The sequence below is a fragment of the Uranotaenia lowii genome, chromosome 3 (assembly GCF_029784155.1).
Source record: "Uranotaenia lowii strain MFRU-FL chromosome 3, ASM2978415v1, whole genome shotgun sequence".
Classification (NCBI taxonomy): Eukaryota; Metazoa; Arthropoda; class Insecta; order Diptera; family Culicidae; genus Uranotaenia; species Uranotaenia lowii.
In genome coordinates, this window is record NC_073693.1 from 133,547,681 (window position 1) to 133,566,190 (window position 18,510).

The window sequence follows — 18,510 nt, forward strand, 5'->3', positions numbered from 1 at the left end:
ACTTTGCATCGTAAGAATTCTATCCATTGTTCTGTTAATATTCTATTTCGAATGTTTTTCGTCAAAATGTTAAATTCGAATAAAAATATCCATATGAAATTTATGTATTCTCTGGCTGTTCAAATGCAAAATCTCATAAATTTTCGTGTCAATAAAAATATTTATTAGAAATGTCTGTTTTCGATTTCGTCTTCAGTTTTATCAGTTCTCGGTTTTTATGATATTAATATTTAATGAAAATGTCTGCATGTTTGCTTCGATTTCACTAACCCTTTGTCGATTGTTTCATAATTTTTGATTACAACAGAAATGTCCATTCCAAATGTATTCCAAATTCTTTTATTACATTCTCTTACCTTCTGTCGGTAGGGGTTATAATTCAAGGAATAGATTTCAAACAACGTGAATTCTTTGAGTTGTTTGTTGACCTCAGTTAAATTTTAATCAATTTTGTTTGGATTAAGTTCATTTGTAATGTATCACCTCTTGTTTGTATAATATGGAGTTTATAAGGTTAAAAATGAATTAAATTTGAGTGAAATCATCATACAACCTCATTGATTTTACTTTCATTGGCAGAGCTTTGTTAACTTTCTGTTTCAAGGACTATCATTTGGAAATTTGAAAATGTTTTATATTTTTTCTATCGACTTTTCGCGCTGTTAAAAGAAACTATTGAAAAAAAAAATCAATCTTTCACATTCGTTTATCTTCATCATTCTGGTTGATGACCCGAAAACCAAACTAATTTCTCAAAAATGAAAATTCGCGGTTCGAAAATGGCGTTGTATAATTTCTGATCAACGCCTAAGGTTTCTCTAAGATTTTCTTTCCAATGTTGTAAGATTACCTTGAGTGAGTTTACGTGAAATTCCGATGTCTCTTAGTGATATTTAGCGGGATACTTACAGAGGGAGCGTAAGCAGCGTTGCCACATTTAAATCTGTATTATCAAGCCAAAAATTCTTTTTAATCTGTATAAAATCTCAAAAATCTGTATTGGAATCTGTATCAAAAATTTTCATCTCGGGTATTTACGCTGAACTACGGTGACCTGTGTATAATGCGTAGCGCACTCATTTGGACTAAACTGTTTATTACTGCGAGCTACTATTTGAGCGACATGTCGAACCAGTGTTAAACCTGATATTTTGTATTCGCGAACCGTTTTTGGTTTAACTTTGTCCGATTAATTGTAACGGACAAAATACATGTCCGCTATGTGTGAAAAATAAGGCCACGCAAAGTTTTTGGTCGATATATTCCGTTAAATATAACGATCTGTGTGCTTCTGGGGTTTAAACATTGTGTCAATAGTCTGTACCATTAAAAGTTACATTTCCTATAATGCAATGACCCATTTTGGTGTATGATTCTTAAACACAGGTTTTAAAACTTTCTTCAACACTTTGCATGTTGTTTTGCATTGTAACGGTTTCGAACTCTAATCTGGAAGTTTTTATATTTGCAAGCGTGATAATTGATGGATGATTGAATCATCAAAGTAGATTATTATAGATTGAATCGAAGTAGAATCAAAATATCATGGAAAAACTCTAATTTTCTGAAAATCTGTATGAAATCTGTATAAATTTCCAATTATCTGTAACCTGTATATACAGATTCTGTGTTACAAAATTTCCAATAAATTTGTATACCTACTGAAAAATCTGTATATGTGGTAACGCTGAGCGTAAGTAGCGCCATTGTAGTGACCGGACGGTCTTTCGTCGAGCATTTTTCTCTTTTACACGGAACTTCATTTCTGCACATCCGTCCACGCAAAATATATTTTCTTAACTGCCAGAATTTGATCGTTCATTCAGTCAACACACATACACCTATCACGTACTATCACGAAACTAGCACACTCTCGCATTTGCAGTAGACAAAGATTCTTATTAGAACAAATCATTTGTTCGTGCACGCTAAGTGAGATTCAGTCATCTGGGTTATTTAACTATTCAATTTCTTATAACCACTCCTGATCTCTACATAAAGTTTAAGCTAGATCGAGTAGCTGTTGATACTTGCATTAAGTCTGAAGTGCGAAGGGTATTTTTTAGCTTGTTTAATGAAATTCCCTCCAATGTTTTTACAATCTAGAAAGTTTAAAGTTAATGGATTCAGATGGATTCATATAATTCCAGATAACTCTTATAATTTATCATATTTTAAGTTTCTTATCATATCTTAAGTTTCCTAGACAGCTGACAGGATCTGTAATCCGATTTTTTAATTTCAAGATAAGATTGTGTATTTTTTGTAATAAATGTTATAAAAATTTTATAAATTTTCGTAGATTTTGATGAGATTGTGATTTTCAAAGATTTTGATTTTAAAATTAAAAAAAATGGTTGGGAGGGTCACTGAACAAAACTTTTAACTTGTGGTAGAAATGAACCAGGAAAAGCTCTAATTTTTGCCCATGTTAAAATTAGCGTTACCGTCAAACGGGGCATCATGCAACAGCGAGATTAGATGCAACATTTGTAAACTACAGCGCTTATTAAGTATTTTTTTTTATATTTTGTAATTGAGTTGATGATAAAAAATTTCTCAAAGCCGGTTTTTTTTTACAATTTTTGGATTCTCAAAGAATATTCAAAAAATCGATCAAACTTAAACATTTCAAAATTTTTTGAAGCCTCAAAAACTTTACCCAATATGATAGACTTGCTTAATAATCTCACCTATAAACTCTATATTATAAAACGAATATTTTGCATGTTACTCTAGTTGACGATACTGTATTGTTTTTCTTTATGTACCTCTACAAAACACACCATGACCAATCTTTTTCAGTATAAATTTACCTTACAGTTTGGAATGGATTTCATGCAATATTTTGTGGAACGCAAAGATGCCGAAGGAAACAAGCTGATGGTGTGTTTGCTTTGCGTCCAAACGAGAAAACCATTGAAATGCTGCACGCCTTTCAATCTCAAACGGCACCTAATTACGGTACATAAAGGTGAGGCAGCAGCAATAGGGCTTTCTACATCTGAAACAGACGAGCGGGCGAGCACATCGTCTATGTCAACCACCAAAAAAATTAAAAAAATTGAAATCGAGCTTGACAAGCAGGTTTACGTAAAGTCACTTGTTGGATGGGTAGTGAAAGGCAACATACCGTTGCACCACTTTAATAAAAAGTGCTTTACGGATATCCTGCATCCCATCGATAAGGCGTTTGGATTGCAGAAAATTAGCGAGAGGAACATAAAGCCTCGCCTTTCGCAAGTGGTGGTGAAGGTTAGAGGACAAATAGCTAGTGAAATGAAGGGTAAGCTAGTTTGTCTGAAAGCCGACATCGCCACTGCGAAAGGAAGGACAATCCTCGGTATAAATTCTCAATACATCCAGAACAACACCCTAAAAATTCGAACACTTTCAATGAAAGAGCGATTTACCTCCAACACGGCAGAAGGAATTGTGGAGGACATATTGGAAGTGCTTCGAATGTACGAGTTGGATGTCAAACAAATATATTCGTTGACGACCGACAATGGTTCGAATTTCTTGAAAGCATCGCGTATAATCAAAGATGTCGTTAAGGCTTCGATGGAAAAAGAAATTCAGGATACTACACCCAACGAAGAAGAAGAATCCAATCCAGTTACAGTGGAAACGAGCGATGATTCCGATGAAGACGAAGATGGTTTTGGGCTCCCTGAGCTTCCCTGGTCAGTATAATTTTCCTCTTAATTAATGTTTTTTTCTCAGATTTAAGATTCTGAATCTTATTCAGATTTCAAATTCCAGAATTCATATTCAGATTTCAGAATCAGATATCTGATTCCAAATTCAAATTTCAGATTTAGATTTTAGATTCAGATTTCGTATTCAGATTTCAGATTTCAGATTTAGAATTCAGATTCAGATTTCAGCTTCAGATTCAGCTTCAGATTTTAGGTTCAGATTTTAGATAACGATTTTGGATTCAAATTCATAATAATATTTTAGATTAAGAAATTTAAAAAAATGATCTGAAAAAGAAATTTTTTCAGTGATGTCCTTGAAGACAACACTACGCTGGACGGTATACATCTCGAGCATTGCGCGGATATAGTAGACGATTCGCCAGTTGTGGACCAAGGGCATTTCAGTGGTATCAAATGCGCCGCCCACGATATCCAGCTGTCCGTGTTGGATGTTCTGAAAAGAAGATCAATTGCTAACTTCTTAATGAAAGTTCGGCAATTGGTAAAGATTCTTCGGTCTCAACCGTATTGCCGGACATTCAAGAATGCGAATCGAGATCGTGTGACTAAGAAGCCGTTTTTCGATGCCGACACACGCTGGGGGTCATCATACATGATGGTAGACTGCATATCCAAGCAGAAAACCATCATTCGGGAGATTCTGCCAGCAACGTTTAAAAAAATGTTTTCCGAGAAGTTTTGGTCAGTAGTCGAGGAGTTTGTAAGAGCTACCGAGCCTATATTCATGCTCTCTAAAAGAGCTCAGGAGGAAAATCTCGTTTGTGGAAGTTTTTTCTTGTATTGGAAAGAATGCATGTTGGAGCTCGAAACCTGCCCCTTCCCTCTGGCAAAGGAATTAGCAACAGCCCTTTTAATACGCCAGAGTCTCTGGATAGACAGCGACGCCTTTTTGGCAGCGCTGTACGTGGACCTGAGGCTTCAAGATTTCACCCCTCCGATCCTAACTATCAATCAGAAGGAACGAGCTATTGTAAGTTTTTCAAACATTTTACTAATCAGTTTTGCACAATTTACCTAATCGAATAGAAGATGAAGTAACGTTTCATATTCTAGAAACATCTTATGAACACAGCAACGATGCTCAATTCGTTGGGAACAGTTCAACCGGTAGCAGTGGAGAACGAGCGGCCGTCCTGTTCAGGGGTTTCCAAGCTTTCCAGGTGTCGTATCTTTATTATTTTAACAAAACCATCAAGAAACCGATAATTCGACAGAAATCCGTCATCAGAATGGATTTGATATTTTTCTTCCTTGTTCTTTGAATCTATCTATCTATCTATCTTCATGTTTTTCGTTGATTAGTATTTTAACTCTAAATGAAAAAAAAACTATGTTTTTTTTAATTTTCTTTTATTTCTTGTCACGAATAGTGCTCATGTAACATAATTAAAATGTAATTATCAAGTATTCTCATAAATCTAATATTTGTTAACAAATAACTTACCATCAATATTCAACTTGAAGTGGAAAAAAAAGTATCACTTTTTATTTTCTCAAGTTGTCACAAATGGTTCTTATGTCAAATGTTTACTAAAAGTTCAGAAAATCTTTTTTTTCTTTTACAAATTTGTGTTTCAAAATAACGATCCAAGTATCAAAAAAATTTTGTTTGCTATTCTTCGCTACAACAGGGTTCAACAACACCTTCAGAGTTCCAAACGCTTGAAGTCGGACTCTAACGAGAGCTTGGAAAAACGATTGCGTCGGTTTGCACTGGAGCCATCTCTACCGTTGGACGTAGACATAATCAAATGGTGGAAGAAAAATTATAAGCTCGATGTGGAGCTAAATAATTTGGCAATGACAGCCTTGCAGCTGCCGTGTACGCAGGTATCTGTGGAGAGGGCTTTCAATAGCTTGGGCCAAATATTGACAAAATTCCGGGTCAACTTGTCTCCAGAAATTTTGGAAAAAATTCTGTTATTAAAAAATAACTATGACATGATCGAAGATCCGACATTTGACCCGGAATTTTAAATAAACGAAAAAGCTCACACATATGTAGAACTGATAAAAATCTTTTCATTTAAAATTTGATGACACTTACATGTAAACTGAGTTGAGTGTTGTGTGCATGCATTCTGTGACCATAATTGTATGTGTTTTCTAGTCGCTAGAATATTTTGACATTCATTTGAACAATCTTTAGAACCTTTGATTTTGCGTTTTTCGCGAAAAATAATTATAACATGATAAATTTTTCATTGTTACTAGTGCTGGTAACTATTACTAGTGGCGGGAATATATTTTGCATTCATTTTAACAATTCGTGTGCAAAACTCTTTGATTTGGCGTTTTTTGCGAAATTTTACTATTGCATGGTAAAATTTTCATAGTTACTAGTGCTGGTAACTATTACTAGTGGCTAGAATATTTTTAACATTCATTTTCACATTCCTTGTGTAAAGCTCTTTGATTTGGCGTTTTTTTGCGAAATTTTACTATTGCATGGTAAAATTTTCATAGTTACTAGTGCTGGTAACTATTACTGGTGGCTAGAATATTTTTAACATTCATTTTAACTATCCTTGTGTAAAGCTCTTTGATTTGGCGTTTTTTTGCGAAATTTTACTATTGCATAGTAAAATTTTCATAGTTACTAGTGCTGGTAACTATTACTAGTGGCTAGAATATTTTTAACATTCATTTTCACATTCCTTGTGTAAAGCTCTTTGATTTGGCATTTTTCGCGAAATTTTACTATTGCATGGTAAAATTTTCATAGTTACTAGTGCTGGTAACTATTACTAGTGGCTAGAATATGTTTAACATTCATTTTAACATTCCTTGTGTAAAGCTCTTTGATTTGGCATTTTTCGCGAAATTTTACTATTGCATGGTAAAATTTTCATAGTTAATAGTGCTGGTAACTATTACTAGTGGCTAGAATATTTTTAACATTCATTTTAACTATCCTTGTGTAAAGCTCTTTGATTTGGCGTTTTTTTGCGAAATTTTACTATTGCATAGTAAAATTTTCATAGTTACTAGTGCTGGTAACTATTACTAGTGGCTAGAATATTTTTGACATTCATTTTAACATTCCTTGTGTAAAGCTCTTTGATTTGGCATTTTTCGCGAGATTTTACTATTGCATGGTAAAATTTTCATAGTTACTAGTGCTGGTAACTATTACTAGTGGCTAGAATATGTTTAACATTCATTTTAACATTCCTTGTGTAAAGCTCTTTGATTTGGCATTTTTCGCGAAATTTTACTATTGCATGGTAAAATTTTCATAGTTACTAGTGCTGGTAACTATTACTAGTGGCTAGAATATTTTTAACATTCATTTTAACATTCCTTGTGTAAAGCTCTTTGATTTGGCGTTTTTTTGCGAAATTTTACTATTGCATGGTAAAATTTTCATAGTTACTAGTGCTGGTAACTATTACTAGTGGCTAGAATATTTTTAACATTCATTTTAACTATCCTTGTGTAAAGCTCTTTGATTTGGCGTTTTTTGCGAAATTTTACTATTGCATAGTAAAATTTTCATAGTTACTAGTGCTGGTAACTATTACTAGTGGCTAGAATATTTTTGACATTCATTTTCACATTCCTTGTGTAAAGCTCTTTGATTTGGCATTTTTCGCGAGATTTTACTATTGCATGGTAAAATTTTCATAGTTACTAGTGCTGGTAACTATTACTAGTGGCTAGAATATTTTTAACATTCATTTTCACATTCCTTGTGTAAAGCTCTTTGATTTGGCGTTTTTTTGCGAAATTTTACTATTGCATGGTAAAATTTTCATAGTTACTAGTGCTGGTAACTATTACTAGTGGCTAGAATATTTTTAACATTCATTTTAACTATCCTTGTGTAAAGCTCTTTGATTTGGCGTTTTTTTGCGAAATTTTACTATTGCATAGTAAAATTTTCATAGTTACTAGTGCTGGTAACTATTACTAGTGGCTAGAATATGTTTAACATTCATTTTCACATTCCTTGTGTAAAGCTCTTTGATTTGGCATTTTTCGCGAAATTTTACTATTGCATGGTAAAATTTTCATAGTTAATAGTGCTGGTAACTATTACTAGTGGCTAGAATATTTTTAACATTCATTTTCACATTCCTTGTGTAAAGCTCTTTGATTTAGCATTTTTCGCGAAATTTTACTATTGCATGGTAAAATTTTCATAGTTACTAGTGCTGGTAACTATTACTAGTGGCTAGAATATTTTTAACATTCATTTTCACATTCCTTGTGTAAAGCTCTTTGATTTGGCATTTTTCGCGAAATTTTACTATTGCATGGTAAAATTTTCATAGTTACTAGTGCTGGTAACTATTACTAGTGGCTAGAATATTTTTAACATTCATTTTCACATTCCTTGTGTAAAGCTCTTTGATTTGGCGTTTTTTTGCGAAATTTTACTATTGCATGGTAAAATTTTCATAGTTACTAGTGCTGGTAACTATTACTAGTGGCTAGAATATTTTTAACATTCATTTTAACATTCCTTGTGTAAAGCTCTTTGATTTGGCGTTTTTTTGCGAAATTTTACTATTGCATGGTAAAATTTTCATAGTTACTAGTGCTGGTAACTATTACTGGTGGCTAGAATATTTTTAACATTCATTTTAACTATCCTTGTGTAAAGCTCTTTGATTTGGCGTTTTTTTGCGAAATTTTACTATTGCATAGTAAAATTTTCATAGTTACTAGTGCTGGTAACTATTACTAGTGGCTAGAATATGTTTAACATTCATTTTCACATTCCTTGTGTAAAGCTCTTTGATTTGGCATTTTTCGCGAAATTTTACTATTGCATGGTAAAATTTTCATAGTTACTAGTGCTGGTAACTATTACTAGTGGCTAGAATATTTTTAACATTCATTTTAACATTCCTTGTGTAAAGCTCTTTGATTTGGCATTTTTCGCGAAATTTTACTATTGCATGGTAAAATTTTCATAGTTACTAGTGCTGGTAACTATTACTAGTGGCTAGAATATTTTTAACATTCATTTTCACATTCCTTGTGTAAAGCTCTTTGATTTGGCATTTTTCGCGAAATTTTACTATTGCATGGTAAAATTTTCATAGTTACTAGTGCTGGTAACTATTACTAGTGGCTAGAATATTTTTAACATTCATTTTAACTATCCTTGTGTAAAGCTCTTTGATTTGGCGTTTTTTTGCGAAATTTTACTATTGCATAGTAAAATTTTCATAGTTACTAGTGCTGGTAACTATTACTAGTGGCTAGAATATTTTTGACATTCATTTTCACATTCCTTGTGTAAAGCTCTTTGATTTGGCATTTTTCGCGAGATTTTACTATTGCATGGTAAAATTTTCATAGTTACTAGTGCTGGTAACTATTACTAGTGGCTAGAATATTTTTAACATTCATTTTCACATTCCTTGTGTAAAGCTCTTTGATTTGGCATTTTTCGCGAAATTTTACTATTGCATGGTAAAATTTTCATAGTTACTAGTGCTGGTAACTATTACTAGTGGCTAGAATATGTTTAACATTCATTTTAACATTCCTTGTGTAAAGCTCTTTGATTTGGCATTTTTCGCGAAATTTTACTATTGCATGGTAAAATTTTCATAGTTAATAGTGCTGGTAACTATTACTAGTGGCTAGAATATTTTTAACATTCATTTTAACTATCCTTGTGTAAAGCTCTTTGATTTGGCGTTTTTTTGCGAAATTTTACTATTGCATAGTAAAATTTTCATAGTTACTAGTGCTGGTAACTATTACTAGTGGCTAGAATATTTTTGACATTCATTTTAACATTCCTTGTGTAAAGCTCTTTGATTTGGCATTTTTCGCGAGATTTTACTATTGCATGGTAAAATTTTCATAGTTACTAGTGCTGGTAACTATTACTAGTGGCTAGAATATGTTTAACATTCATTTTAACATTCCTTGTGTAAAGCTCTTTGATTTGGCATTTTTCGCGAAATTTTACTATTGCATGGTAAAATTTTCATAGTTACTAGTGCTGGTAACTATTACTAGTGGCTAGAATATTTTTAACATTCATTTTAACATTCCTTGTGTAAAGCTCTTTGATTTGGCGTTTTTTTTGCGAAATTTTACTATTGCATGGTAAAATTTTCATAGTTACTAGTGCTGGTAACTATTACTAGTGGCTAGAATATTTTTAACATTCATTTTAACTATCCTTGTGTAAAGCTCTTTGATTTGGCGTTTTTTTGCGAAATTTTACTATTGCATAGTAAAATTTTCATAGTTACTAGTGCTGGTAACTATTACTAGTGGCTAGAATATTTTTGACATTCATTTTAACATTCCTTGTGTAAAGGTCTTTGATTTGGCATTTTTCGCGAGATTTTACTATTGCATGGTAAAATTTTCATAGTTACTAGTGCTGGTAACTATTACTAGTGGCTAGAATATGTTTAACATTCATTTTAACATTCCTTGTGTAAAGCTCTTTGATTTGGCATTTTTCGCGAAATTTTACTATTGCATGGTAAAAGTTTCATAGTTACTAGTGCTGGTAACTATTACTAGTGGCTAGAATATTTTTAACATTCATTTTAACATTCCTTGTGTAAAGCTCTTTGATTTGGCGTTTTTTTGCGAAATTTTACTATTGCATGGTAAAATTTTCATAGTTACTAGTGCTGGTAACTATTACTAGTGGCTAGAATATTTTTAACATTCATTTTAACTATCCTTGTGTAAAGCTCTTTGATTTGGCGTTTTTTTGCGAAATTTTACTATTGCATAGTAAAATTTTCATAGTTACTAGTGCTGGTAACTATTACTAGTGGCTAGAATATTTTTGACATTCATTTTAACATTCCTTGTGTAAAGCTCTTTGATTTGGCATTTTTCGCGAAATTTTACTATTGCATGGTAAAATTTTCATAGTTACTAGTGCTGGTAACTATTACTAGTGGCTGGAATATTTTTAACATTCATTTTAACATTCCTTGTGTAAAGCTCTTTGATTTGGCATTTTTCGCGAAATTTTACTATTGCATGGTAAAATTTTCATAGTTACTAGTGCTGGTAACTATTACTAGTGGCTGGAATATTTTTAACATTCATTTTAACATTCCTTGTGTAAAGCTCTTTGATTTGGCATTTTTCGCGAAATTTTACTATTGCATGGTAAAATTTTCATAGTTACTAGTGCTGGTAACTATTACTAGTGGCTAGAATATTTTTAACATTCATTTTAACATTCCTTGTGTAAAGCTCTTTGATTTGGCATTTTTCGCGAAATTTTACTATTGCATGGTAAAATTTTCATAGTTACTAGTGCTGGTAACTATTACTAGTGGCTAGAATATTTTTAACATTCATTTTAACATTCCTTGTGTAAAGCTCTTTGATTTGGCATTTTTCGCGAAATTTTACTATTGCATGGTAAAATTTTCATAGTTACTAGTGCTGGTAACTATTACTAGTGGCTAGAATATTTTTAACATTCATTTTCACATTCCTTGTGTAAAGCTCTTTGATTTGGCATTTTTCGCGAAATTTTACTATTGCATGGTAAAATTTTCATAGTTACTAGTGCTGGTAACTGTTAATAATGGGTAACGTTAACCTCTTACATTAATTCTTATAACCCTCCGCCAAATCCCATTGCGCGCTTTTATATGTGTCAACTATCCTGTTGATTAAATAATACACACAGATTTCTCAATCGGCACTGCAAACAGAAACATAAACGAAACACAATGCCCTCACTCGATCCCGTGCGCGCCGCCCGGTGACTAAAAGAGGGCCGCCTCGGACCATTCGGAGAGCCGCCGCGCGCTGCATTGTGAGCCGCTGCGTCCTGTTCTTTGAGCCAAAAGAGAGGCCTCACCCGCCGCTCGATTAGGACGCGCGAGAGCTAGCCGTGCCTGTTCGACTCGGCCGCTCGCGCAGATTTCGGATAGTGCATCTCGTCGACGAGAACGAGGGGAAAAGATTGAGCTAGCGCGTTTTTGTTTCGAGCGAGAGCGCGTCAACGGCCAGAACGCAAACGAAGAAGTGTTTCGCTCGAGAGGAATGGTTTGCGTGTGCCGCGCGCGTCTAAAAGAGTGCGTTTTGTTGAACCCTGTTTGTGACAAACAAATCAGAATCTTTTTGTTGGATTTACAAATCCGCACCATAAGGTGCCAATGGCAATGGAAACTGTAATCAAAAAAGCAGCTTTACGCAACCGGAAACGTGCAACTTGGCCATATCCGCGTGTTAGTCCTTTTGTTGGATAACGGTCCTCGGACCAGGGTTTGGTCTGGTTTTGTACGAAATGCCGTTGGAATTATTACTATGACTACCAGTAGCAGCCAGCAGCGGAAGGAAGGCCTTCTGGTCAGTTTTTATCCTTCGCTACTCGGCACGGACAATCAAAAGTGCCACGGAACGAGCAGAAGACCGCAGCCCATAAGGAAAGGGTCATTTCCCGTTTTATCGGAGCAGACAACAATATGATTCAGTTAGATGTCTTTGCCGGGCAATATGCCGGACAAAGTTGTGGCCGGGTGAACTGTCTTTCCTGTGGATCTCCTCCACTTCTTTTCGGACCATTTTTCGCTTCTATCTCATTGATGAGAAAACGATAAACAGCCCCATTCGATGGGTTGCAGAGCCGCTCCTCCTCACTCTGGGCAACGGATTATCGCAATGGGTCAGAAAGGATATTCAGCAAATGTTCTGAGAAATCTGTATAAAGTTAAGGATCACTTTATTGTGCAAAGAAATACAATATCAACTCTATTTATTCAAATAACACCTTTAAATCAGAAGCCAAACAACGCTACTCAGTGAAACAAAAGTTTTTTTTTATGAAATCAGAAATTTCAAATAATTTCTAACCTTATCAACCAACAACTCTGTAGCCCATAGTCTATCAACCAACTCAAGCCCTCTATGATACCAGAAGGAATGCAACGCCCCAGTTCCGGCTGCGAAAGAAAGCGAAGATAAGTCCAATGATAAAAATATTTTATTCATTCGAAATAATTTTCCTAAAAGGTTTCCCACCTCCCCCTTTGTCTCTAAGCGTCCAGTGGACAGTCAGTGGAAGCCTTATTGCACACTGCTCGGTGTGGAAAATGTCCAGCTCAATAAGCTCCCTGCTGAAATCCCTCCCCATTCCACGATCTGAACGCTACAGAAAGGAGGAAAGGTACAGGGAAAATTCAAAAACTTGGTTCAATATCTGTAAGAGCTGTTGATTCGCCCTTCGGCAGAACATTCAACGAGCAACCAAATACGCCCACACCTCCTTTTGGTTTGGTTATAGTTGGTGCTCGGAGCCGGAGGAAAACAGGAGCTGTGCAAGGCTTTTGTTCATAATTTTCCCTTCAGTGAAATTCCTCTATTTCTCTTGGTATATTCAGTCGAGACAAATAAGAACGGAGGCTTGCTACTATTTCAATGAATGCCGGTGGGGATTAGCAGCAGCCAGTCGTCGATGGTTCTTTGGTCTTCGGAACATGGCGATATGTTCCTAGCTAGCTAGAGGAGAAAAGGGTTCCGCTCATTCGTGTTTCCCTATCTGTCTGTTTCGATCTATCACTTCTGGTCGTTGGTCCGTGATTGGACTGCTGAAACCTCACGTGGGTTTTGGTATTAGCTGAAACGGATTCAAAAAGGTTTTAAAAATATTTTTTTCGATTTTTTCCTTACAGTAATACAATCACTGCACATATTTCAGCTTATTACACATATTAATTTTCAAAACTAGTTAAGCTTTTAAAAAGCGAACCCATCTCTTTAAATAGATCTTAATAACATAACACTAAGGCGTACATCTTTCAAGGAAATGATGGCTAGCATCTTGCAAATGCTAAACCACCAGCCCATAGAATATGTACTTTGTACGCCATGATCAAGATTCGATCCCATGACCGCTGGATTTGAAAACATGAACGCTCTTCTCTGGGCCTCGGAAGACGGCCACGATTTAGCTTGATTGACTATTTACATCGACAATCACAACAGCTCTGAAGTTAAACATTTTCAGAAATTTAGTGTTTTCATTTATTTATATGTTGTATGGAATTAGTTATACATTTTCAGTGATTGCTGAATACGCCCTTTTGAAAAATCGAACTGTTTCTATACAATTTATTTGCAATATAAAAATCATGACTATAGAAGAACCGTCTCACGAGAAGGGATTTGGTGACAAATTTTTCTCATATAAGCATAACTTGAACAATTCATACCTAACGAGTATAGAAAATTTGTAGGTTCTGTCTAATTATTCAGCTTTAAGTTTGTTGAAATACATAATCTTTATTTATTTCTTTCGTCAAGTCCTTATACAATAACTTAATAATATAACGATTATCAACTTGTCGCTTAAAACTAACTTATTCCCAAACTCAGAATCAGTTCTTATTCACTATCCGATTCTAAGATATCCTCTCGGAATAAACTTTCAGCACTGCTGGGTTACCCTAAACCACATGCTGTGTCGGGTAAGTTGATCGTATATGACGACAACATTTGTATTGTTGTCTTCATCATGTGGATCCGGATTCATTATGTGGATCCGGATTCATCATGTGGCTACCAACGCCGTATCTAGAAGGTATCGCAGAACACGCTTCAGGCCTTGCCAATACCTATCCGCCGCGCTGGCAGCTATTTGCTGAGTGCACTAACCGCAGCAGATATCTGGTCTCGATGATGATGCCAGATTCTGCAAACAACCGAGCAACTCCTTGGACGGGTGCTCTGCGATTACCTCATCATCGTTCCACTTCATTCAGTTGGTATCAAGCGGTTGGCCTACGGGATTGCAATGGGCCACACCAAACCGCTGCAGAAACTTTTCGATGTACCCTGATTGCGAAATCTCGATTGTACTCTTCTGGATGTCTCGCTTGATGGTCATTCCTAAGAAAATTTGGACCCCCAACAGATCCTTCATTTGGAATAGGCTTTTTAAGCTCAATTTTTATCCAGATAACCTTGGATATATCTTTTCCGGAAATCAGGATGTCATCCTGATCCAAGCGCGGCCCGCTTGTTTCCAGCCATACAGGATTTTCTGCAACTGAACCACTTTCGATTTGCCGATTTTGTCATTTGACAACTGCATGAATATAACCTCTTCCAAATTCCCGTTGAGAAATGCAGTTTTGACGTCCATCTGATGAACTACGATGTACTGTTAGTTTGCCAAGGCTAAGACGGTACAAACGCTCCCCATTTTGGCCACTGGAGCAAAGGTTTCCCCCAGTAGTCTAGTCCTGGTCTTTGGGAACACCCTTTCGCGACCAATCGAGCTTTGTAGTGAACATCATCTTTAACGGTGAACACCCATTCCATCCCATTCTATCCTCATCTCATTCCATTCCATCCTTATCATCTGGGAACTCCGTATTGCTCTCGTAGTCGCTTTCTTCTTGGTCTTCCACAGGATGATGTTGACCACAGCTTGATCGGGATCAGCAGGTGGATCGACAGGCTGCTCGGGTGTGTGCTCTAGAGTTGACACATCGGTTGACTGCTCTGGTATGTTTTTGGGCGCATGCACATTGGCTAACCGCTCGAATGTAGTTTCAGGCTCTGTGGCTGCACAGCTGGCTTCTGGATAGTTGAGGGGAGTTGATCTGCGTGTTCTGTTCCATCAAGCTGGACTTATTGAGGACCACGTTTCTCGGAAATTTCTCCCAATTTTGATAATTCGATGACAACTGGCTCGGCGAGAGTTTGGAATTCCTCCAAAAGTACCTCGCCCAGGGCCATGTGCTGGGAGGCACCGGAATCCACGACGAAGCGGACCTTACGCTCATTTCTGCTGGGGGCCCCAGCACTTGAGCGACGACCTATATAATCAGCTATAATCTATTTCTCTTTTCGACCTTTACGCAGGACTGGGCAGCGGTTTTTGTAATGCCCCGTTTCGCCCAATCCGAAGCATACCACTTTGTCCGCTTTTGGAGCCTACATCGTGATGGTGTGGGGTCCTGAAGATCTACCAGGCCAATCACGGTTTTGAAAGACCATCTCCTCATCCAAAAACATTCGCTTTAGCTCTTGGATTCACTTTTCACATAGATCGGCGATTGGCAAAACCGTCAGAGCTCCCTTGACATCGTTGAATTCCGCAGAGATCAACGAGTGCACCTTCTCATCAGCCAGGATGTTTTCCCCATGCGTTTGAGTTCCTGAACTATCAGATCGTACCCCTCGAAAAGCTGAGTAAGCTATCTGAAGTTCCTTTTGTGTTTAAGGTCGTGGAGCCTGTCGCGCATCACTATCCACGAATATGTTCCGATGCGCTGGCAAGACTTGACTAAAATGTCCATGACCTCTTTCACAAATCGTACCCCGATTATGCGATTAAGTATTTACGTCATTATTGACGGCCATAATAATTTCGTCCAGCGCCTCGGAATCTTCGTGTTGCCTTTTCCGAACAGCTACCATTCGATGTTCCTCCTCAGCCGGCTCCTTTCTCGAAACTGCGATTCGATTTTTGGCGACTAATCTGCGCTCAATCCTCCACTTCCAAGATGCGAAGTGCTCCTGGCTGCCGTCTGCGTGATTAGTGACGGCACCGAGAGTACCTCTCTCGGAGACGACCATTCCGACCATTTATCCCCCATCCCTTTTTGTACTATTGCAGGAAGATTTTAATACAAAAATCATTTGATCACGTCAAAACTTGTCTGAAGTACCAAAAATCATCTCATGATGTAATAATTTGTTTTTGTTGAAAATTTGAAGGAAATGTATATAAATTATATGGGTGTACCAAATTTTATGTATATTTTGTATGGGAGCTTCCCCTCGTTTAAGTCGGAGTGATTTGGAAGTATTTTAGAAACCATTTCCAATCCCAGAAACTTTCATATAAGGTACACCGGGGTAAGTGGGGACGGTTTTTCGTATAGTTCAACTTTAAAAAATCATTAAAAAATCAGCAGCGGGTCAATTTTGATAAAACCGCATTCAACGTGATGCAAAACATGTTATTCACAAATGCTGAAGAGATGAGCTTGATAGACGCAAAGCGAAAAAAGTTATCACGTAAATTGTTATGGACTGCTGGTGTCTTCACTTGCCCCGCTTTATGGGGTAAGTGGGGACGGTAGATTTTCCCTTTGATTTCTCTGGAAATTTTCAACAAATTTGTGTTTTTTTGTTTGAATACGTTACTTTATTGCTCGAACCGTCCGAAATTTTGAAAAAAGTTCATGGTACTATTAATAAGGCATCTTTCAATGATTATCGTGTGTAACCCGATATTATCGAAAATATATACTTATTTTAGAAAAAAACAAGTGCTTTTCCCAACTTTTCATGATTTGAATGCTGAATAAAGCTAAATTGTATTGAATGAAGGAGAGAAAATTGAAAAAATTTGTATACATGAGGTATATATAAAGCCGTCCCCACTTACCCCAGGTAGGGTTTGGAGACAAAATTTTAGATTTTTGCAAATAAACCCCTTTTTCTCAATTTTTAACCGTCGTTTCTTTTCCTAACTGGTTGTTTCGAATGTGAGGATTGTTTCAATGTAGAGTTTTTCGTCAAGAGCCAGCTAGTTTACGAGAAATTTGCGATTGAAAATGATGCATATCAACTCGACATCGTAGTTGAAAATAGAAAATTTACAAAAAGTCACCGTAAACATCCGCAATTGTCGGAACCGTATCTCTTTTACAGTTATTGGATAGATTACAAGTAAATTTAACATTCTGCATTAAAAGTTTTAACAAAAAGGTCATAGTATTGTTTTAACAGCCACCGTCCCCACTTACCCCGCGTCCCCACTTACCCCGGTGTACCTTACCAAATAAGAGAGCGTCGTTCGTTTTTGATATGACGGGGCCTCCCAGTAAATTCACCCGTGACCCGAATATGAGTTCCATGGCGATGAACGTGTTAAAACCTGTTTGTGCTGATTTCACTGATCAGTGATTACACGTAGCGCTGATGAGGTGTTTTCAGAATCACGCACCAACAGTGCTCTGTCTAGCAGAAGAGTGAAAGAAAATATTTCTCTCTACTCTCTGAGCAGCAGGTGATGAAATGCTCTGTTGAAATCAAATCTAGTATTTTGAGTTCGTCTTGGTACATCTTCGTACCTGCAAATTATCAAATTTTCGAAGATTATGGGAAGTATTAAAAAAAACATGTGATAGCAAAGAAAGAAAAAACATAAGCCGTAAATATCATAAATTTGTCGAAAAAGATACAACGGTTCACCGGCAGGACTTGAACCCGCAATTTCCGTTTTAGTACAACGACGCGTTAGCGGAAATTGCGGGTTCAAGTCCTGCCAGTGAGCCGTTGAATCTTTTTCGAGAAATTTATTATATTTCCGGCTCATGTTCTTTCTTTCTATGCTATCTCATGAGTATCTAATACTTCATTTCACCTCTGAAAATTTGAAATGCTCATTAAAAATGGATACACAATTATTGAGAGCAAAAAAGTTCACTGTCTCCTTTTGGTCAAGATGAGCAAAATTAAGCCGCCAAAAACTTGAACATTTGAATCAAAAACCAGCCACCACCGATTAAATGGTAAATATCCGATGAAAAATACTATTTTATCAAATTTTCTAGTAAATTCATTTTTTGTGATCTGGGAATTTTGTATGCATTCAAGATTTTCCTTGGAAACACTTTTCGGTTTCTTCAATTTATCTGAAAATCAAAACATTCGTCAAAGAAGAAAAAATTCTGCAATCAAACCTCATGATCTAAAACTACTGTCTTGTGGGATTTTGTTACACGTCTTCCGTTCGATTAGAACGGATTAGAACGGATTAGAACGGTCGTTGTAAGTTGTCTGCCGGAATCGCGCTGTTAATGTATTC

General features: G+C 36.2%; 1 protein-coding gene across 2 annotated transcripts in view; it reads left to right on the forward strand.

The window, feature by feature from the left end:
• The window catches only part of LOC129751318 (uncharacterized), a 377,841-nt gene that overhangs the window by 350,610 nt on the left and 8,721 nt on the right, over positions 1 to 18,510 (forward strand). The window lies entirely within an intron of this gene.